Raw genomic sequence first — 6,743 nt, forward strand, 5'->3', positions numbered from 1 at the left:
ACTTTCTATTGTGAAAGATGCTAGGAAGGGCAAATGACAGGGATTTTATATGCTAACACTTCCAATCTGGCACAATATATCTTGGTGTTTGAAGAAAATGGCCTTGGCTGGATACTTAGATTTATACCTTGCCTAGACTAAGGCATACATCTAAGCATGTCCCCTGCATGCTGTAAGTGAAAGGAAAAAAGTATTATTTTTTTCTTGAAACAATTGCTCCTATATCTCAGACATCTCTCAACGTGGCCATGAGAAACAATATTAGTATTATTGTTCTATACCATTAGTTGCAGGCAAAGCACATTGGTATGGAAACTGTCCTGGCCAAGTGTGACCTGTGAATAGCAATTCCCTATGACACCCATCTACCTGAGGTATTTTAAGGTATAAATCTAAGCATGTTCCCTGCATGCTAATTAAATGAAGGACTTGTGCTCTTGACTGATACAAAAACCCAGTCCATATTGTTTTAAAAGTAATTTGTTGCTATTACTAGGCTGATTGTTAGAAACAGATATTTTCATATATATGATTCGTGGTGAATTGATACAGAAGAAATGTCATGCTTAAAGAAGATGCTATGTATTGGGATACCAGTTCAAAATAGTCATGAAACAAATCTTAACCCCGGGCACAAAGTCTCCTAACCTACCCTTACCAGCTGGCAAAGCATACGGATAATTAAGTTGCCTGACAACATTACTGTCTGTTGGCATGGATGGAAGTAGAATTTTGAAAATAGTATTTAGATGCTATCTACAGTGTCTATTCCTCCATTTACAGAAGCTATCATTGCTACTGCCTTTTTTCAAGCTTAAGAGCTAGTATTCAATCTAGAGAATTACAGCAGCTATAGGCAGCAAGGGAGCTGGTGCTGTAAATAGTAACTGCAGTACATGGAAGCAAGAGGGGGCAGGCTGTGACAGTGGACTGGCCCAAGAAGGGATTAGGGCTCAGCCCTACCTGTGCTTGCTTAATTGCCTCCCCAGGTGTTGGGAGTTGAAGTTTTGTTCAGGGAAGTGAGACCAGAGCACAGGTTGCCTTTCTTGGTTAGGGGTTAAGAGTTGGGGGAAGGAGCTGTGGAAAAGACATAGAGAAAAGCTTAATTAGGAATAGATTGAGCAAGGGGTTTGACTACATGAGCCTTACTCTGCTGCTGAACTCATGAACTAGGTTCCAGAACTGAAACAAGATTATTCCTCTACAGACTCACTGGAGAAGGGGATGCAAAAGTTTTTAAGGTGCAAAGCTCTTGAGAATTGAGTTGGACTGAAAACCCAGCCTTAGCTTGCCATGTTGCTGCTTGTTTTGTTGGACTACTCATTTACCCCTGGAAAAGAGGTAAGTGCTTTTGGTTAGAGGGTACAATCATATAGAAGTACTAGAATCTGTTTATCCAAGAGTGGAAGTTCCTGAAGCCAGAAGAGGAGAAAATGAGGTTTGGACTATTAAGTGCTAAAGTAGTACTATCACAGGGAGAAGGTTTTTTTTAGGGCAGATGAATGGGGCAGCATTCTTCTCCCCAAAGCATAGAAAGGAAATTCTCAATCAGCTTTTAGTAAAAGCAAGGAGTTGCCCTTTCATAGCTTTCTCCTCCTTAATGTAAGCTCCCAAATACTATTCTCAGCCTAAGAAGAAACTAGTTGTTTGTTTTTAAGAAGGAATACAAAAATATAAAGCTCCTCAGGGGAATAAGAATTTTTAAAAAGAGGTTAACATAGCAAAGGGTAAACTTCCAAGGAGTCAGGACCCAAGCTGATTGAGATGGGACCTGGTGAGAGATACCAAGACCCACTTCTTCACCCACCTCAAATTATTGATTTCAGTAACAACAAAGGCTTTCTTTTGCTGATGAGCCCTTATGACTTAAGACCTTATAAAGGCAACCTTGTAAATCTGAGCACTTAATAACCAGGTAGATTACACCTATATCAAATTTTTGCTTCATTTATGTGATTCTATCCTGCCAACAAGGTAGACCTCTAAATCCACGTTTGTACATATTCTCATTGGCATAGTTTTCCAAAAATATATTTTTGACCTTACTAAAAGTGGGTGAAATTTGCAAGCTATACTGGTTTATGAGGGAAAAACATAGCTAAAATGACACAACTTCAGAATCAATGTGTGCAGTTGCTAGAGATTCTTCTTGTTTTGTCTGTGCTTCAGATTTGTCAGCTAAATTAGAGATGAAATATGACAATTTGCATCCAGGAATATTATTTGATATTTTCTTGTGCTTTTGTTCTTGAACAAGTAGATTTTTGTTTTTGGAAAGGCATCTAAAAATTACAGGAATAGCCATATATTTGGAAGGAAAGCTATATTTTATTTTCCTGAAAAATTACTACTACATTTGAAGGATCTTTAAATGTCACCATGCGTAACAATATTAGTATTTTTGTTCTATAACATTAGCTGCAGGCAAAACATATTAGGATGGAAACTATCCTGGCCAAGTGTGACCTATGAATAGTAATCCCCTATGACACCCATATATCTGAGGTATTTTAAGGTATAAATCTAAGCATGCCCCCTGCATGCTAATTAAATGAGGAATATGTCCTCTTGACTGATACAATCTGAACAAGATATACTAGGTTTTTGTATAACTATCATGATATAACCTTTACATATCAGAGAACAGTTTTATGGCATCCATAGAAAATGCCACAGATTGCTGCTACTTATGCAATGTATGAAAGCTGGGTAACATGAAGAGTGTTATTGTCAAATTGGAAGTGCACAAAAAATCTGCAGATCTGTTTATGCCTGAAGATATGATACTGCAAATAAAGCTTTCTGATTAAATTCTAAAATCTTTCAAAAATTGACTTATACTAAGGTATAGTTCTCTTGCCTTATGCTTTCAGAGAAACTTTTGAGGGTGGATTTTTCTGTGTCTCTTGTCTTCTAGTGCAAACACAAATATGCCTCATGATTTGTTAAGAAGAAAATTACCACCAGTAACAGTCCTTTTTTATGTGAAATTCTTGCCTCCCTGATAGCTACCACAATTTAGTGTTTGTGACTGTAACTGTTATACAGAGTGATACAGTAAGGAACAGAGTTTAGCATCCTGGTCATACATAAATGAGAGAGGTATCCTTGTGATGAATAAATGAGGGAAGTGTAAGTGTTTTGGCCAAAAGCAATAATAGGGCAAATGAATTTTTAGTATACACATTATTAGAAGGCACATTTATATTGTCTAAACAAGAAATTAGCACTTAATTTTGCAGGACAGATCTGTTAATTAGCCTATGGTATATAAGCCAAAGCAGTTAACTAGAAGCCTTAATCAGAAATGCCAGTTCAGTGAGAGAGAATTCAGCATGCTTGCAAGGAACATTTCAAAGTCCAGGTTAAATACTACACACAAATCAGTCTAAGTGTTTGGAAATCTATCTAAACCTGTAATTGTTAAAAGGCTTGTCTCTCATACACCAGTCTAAGAATGGCAGAACTAGGCCTAAGATGGGCTTGGTTCAATATTCACTCAGATCTTACCAATTTAGGTTAGACTGGTGAATCAAACTTCTGTACCAGATCCCCTATTGATTCAAGTTAGATAGCTATCCTCCAGCATCCCAGTCTTCTCAGCTGGTCTGACCAAGCTCCCAGTGGCCCCTGCCCCCAAACTTTCCCAGAGGTGAGCCAGCACAGATCATATATCCTCAGCCCTTCCTCCTGCCTGCAGCCATCTGTCAGCCACAGGCAAGTGGTGGGGTGAAGAAGGCAGGTGTCTTTTCCCTGCACAAGCCCTGGGACCTGGGCATCCATGTCCCTGGACCGTGCCCCCAAAACACATCCCAAAGCACTGTACAATATGAACCCACACACCTGACACTGAGCCCGAAAGAACCTCTATGCTAAGGCACAGCCCCACAAAGCCCAACCCTGGCTCTTAGCCAGGGATCCCCATGCCCCTGTGCTTGGGCACAACCCCATGGAGCCTGACTCCAGCTCCTGTACGCCACATCTTAAAGGGCAGGGACAGGAGCCCTCCCACCTGGACCCAAGCATGGATCTCCTTCTGCACCCCCACCCCCAGCAGGAGCCTGTGTGGACATATCAGGTGGTTCAGGATGACGGGGGGTAGAGCATTGGGACTGGCCTTCCACAGAGGCATCCCTGTGACATCTACAGCTTGCCCACTAGTGGCAGATACACCAGCCATGGTCATCTGGGGTACTGTAAAGCTTTTTTGGCCTGCAGCTACCAATTCCTGGAGTACTAGAGCAGTGCGGAGTGTCGGGGTGGGCTTTCCCATGCCTAGCAGCCAATCAAAGGTAGCTCAGGTGCTCAGCTGCACTCAACAGTCTCCAGCAGCCCAAGGAGTCAACAGGGCATGTTGGGAGATGTGCAGAGCTGCCCCCAACTTGTAGGGCTCAGCCAACATAGGCAGCTTGCATGCCCTTCTACCACAGGACAAACATGTATACTGTTTGCTGCTGATCTCACCTAGTCAGAAATGCCAGTTCAGTGAGAATGAAATGTTCCTTGCAAGCATGTTGAATTCTAAGGCCAGGTTGCACATTATACTCAAATCAGCCTAACTGACTGGAAATTGATCTTAACTCGTAACTGTAAACAGGCTGTATAGAAACTGTACAGAAAACTACACAGCTTAGATTCATTCCACTTTGGGCTTTTTGAATGTCTGTTCTTAGTCTAAGGAACTTAACAGAAGCCTGGAAGGCTTCCATGGAAATGTGCTTGGTGTCATACTGACTTGCCTGCCTGGTGAGATGTCATGTCTGCTACCATAGAAGGAGAAATTCGTAGTTATAATTTGACCCAGATCTTTCATAGCTACCTGTCAGGAGAGGGGGCAAGGAGGAAAGAGTATAGTTTATCATTTTCTTCTTAGAAAACCCAAACTAAATGCTACTTCAGATATTGGCAGTACAATTTCAAAATTCCTCCTCCTGTCCTTGCTGCAGCACTCTGTGTATCATGCAATGCACGGAGGCGTGCAATACTGGGTTATGACTTACAAATTAAAATATTCAAGTTCAGACATGATTCGCTTCCTCCACAGCTGCAAGTGAGATTTTTCCGTTAGCTCTTTCACTTTATGAGTAGTGGCTTTAATATTCTTACCACACTGTAAAGATCCCAACTTACAAGACAGAAAAATGACTGAAATTATGACAAGGGTTCTTTGCAAAGGGAAAAAAATAAAAGCATCTGGGAGAACAGGATGAGAATGTTTATCTTATGGAACTTGCAAACAAAGATAAGTGATTAGAAATAGTAATTCATTTAGGAGGCTCTTTAAATTCTAGTGATATACATTTTAACTTAGTGACTTTCTTTTTAAGCAGATACACAAAATAGCAGAGGCTCATCTATCAAACGGTATATAGAAAACATAGAAACATAGCCTCGGCCTGCACAAGCAATCGCCACCCCCCTCTTGGCAGTGCACGTGCAGTTGGCCAAAAGCATTACCGACAGACAGACAGAGTCCTTTATTATATTAGAATTTCTAGATACTGGGTCTATATACACACAATCCTGAAATTATCTTTTCCACATGGCTTATATAAACATACCTTCCAAATCAATATACTTGGAAGCAAGCGCTTATCGTGGGGGGCAATTATTGTGACTGGCGGGCTGCTAAATGAGTTTTAGTGAGCTATCAAGGGCCACAAGGGTAGCCCGGCCCCTTGACAGGTGCCCCACCCCCTGGTTTCTATCTTGGGACCGGAAGTCCTGCCCCTAACCCATGAACTTTGCCACCAGAGTGTTCTCTCTCCTTGCCCCTGGAAGTCATCCTTTTGGGAGGGAGGTGGGGGTGAGGTTGCCATCTTGGAACAAAAAAAAAAAAAAAATCACATCTAAAAATCAAAATAGCTATATATTTTGATATTTGATTTAGCATTTTTTATCATGGAAAAATCAAAACTCCCTGGCTCCCTTAACTCACAGAATGCAGATCTAGGCCCCTTAACCCCCTCAGGCCTGCTCGTGTCCCCTACCCATAGCCCCCTGCCCCTCCAGCCCTGCCAGAGGGGGCCCCTAGCTGACAGGGCTATGGGACCAGAGTCCCAGATCCACAACCCCCTGCTGCAGTGCTTGAACCCCAGCTGCTGCCTGTGGGAGGTGGTAGCCGCTGTGGTGGAGTGGAGCCTGGCTCCTCCCTCCCCCGTGGGTGGCACAGCTGGAGTGAAGCCCATGGGGGAGGGGGTGCAGGCTGCCTGCTGTGGGCTTGGGCTCCCTACCCTGCTGCCTCCCCCCCGAGGCCTCTGCAGCCCAGTGGCCAGGATCTGGTGTGACAGGGCAAAGCAGCACTTGGCAGAGAAGCTCCTTGCCACTGAGGGTTCTGTGCTGCCCTGGCGATGCATCCTCTGCCTGCCTCACAGCAGCAAGGGGCACAACCCCATGCTGCCACCCTCATCATGCACATGGCACCCCCTGCCTGACCGCCCTCCTCCAGCTCTCCCCAGCCCCTTGCAGGCTGGAACTCTGCCAGCTTTCAGACAGTTTGTGAAAGTGCAAAATCCATGTGTTTCTCCATTAAAATGAGAAATCAATGTTTCATAGTTTCTAGGGTCGGAAGGGACCTGAGAAGATCATCTAGTCCGACCCCCTGCCATGGCAGGAAAGAGTACTGGGGTCAAACGACCCCAGCAAGGTGTTCATCTAACCTCTTCTTAAAAACCCCCAGGGTAGGAGCCTGCACCACCTCCCTTGGAAGTTGGTTCCAGACCCTAGCCGCCCTGACCGTGAAA

General features: G+C 43.3%; 1 long non-coding RNA gene across 1 annotated transcript in view; it reads left to right on the forward strand.

Moving 5' to 3' along the window:
* The first annotated feature begins 934 nt into the window (after positions 1-934).
* LOC109302494 overlaps positions 935-6,743 on the forward strand; it is a 32,144-nt gene continuing 26,335 nt past the window's right edge. The window contains exon 1 of the long non-coding RNA XR_002098808.1: positions 935-1,341. This is a non-coding gene — a long non-coding RNA (uncharacterized LOC109302494). The remainder of the gene's footprint in view (positions 1,342-6,743) is intronic.

Source organism: Gavialis gangeticus, unplaced genomic scaffold (assembly GCF_001723915.1).
Source record: "Gavialis gangeticus isolate Ggan-Ray unplaced genomic scaffold, GavGan_comp1, whole genome shotgun sequence".
NCBI classification, from domain to species: Eukaryota; Metazoa; Chordata; order Crocodylia; family Gavialidae; genus Gavialis; species Gavialis gangeticus.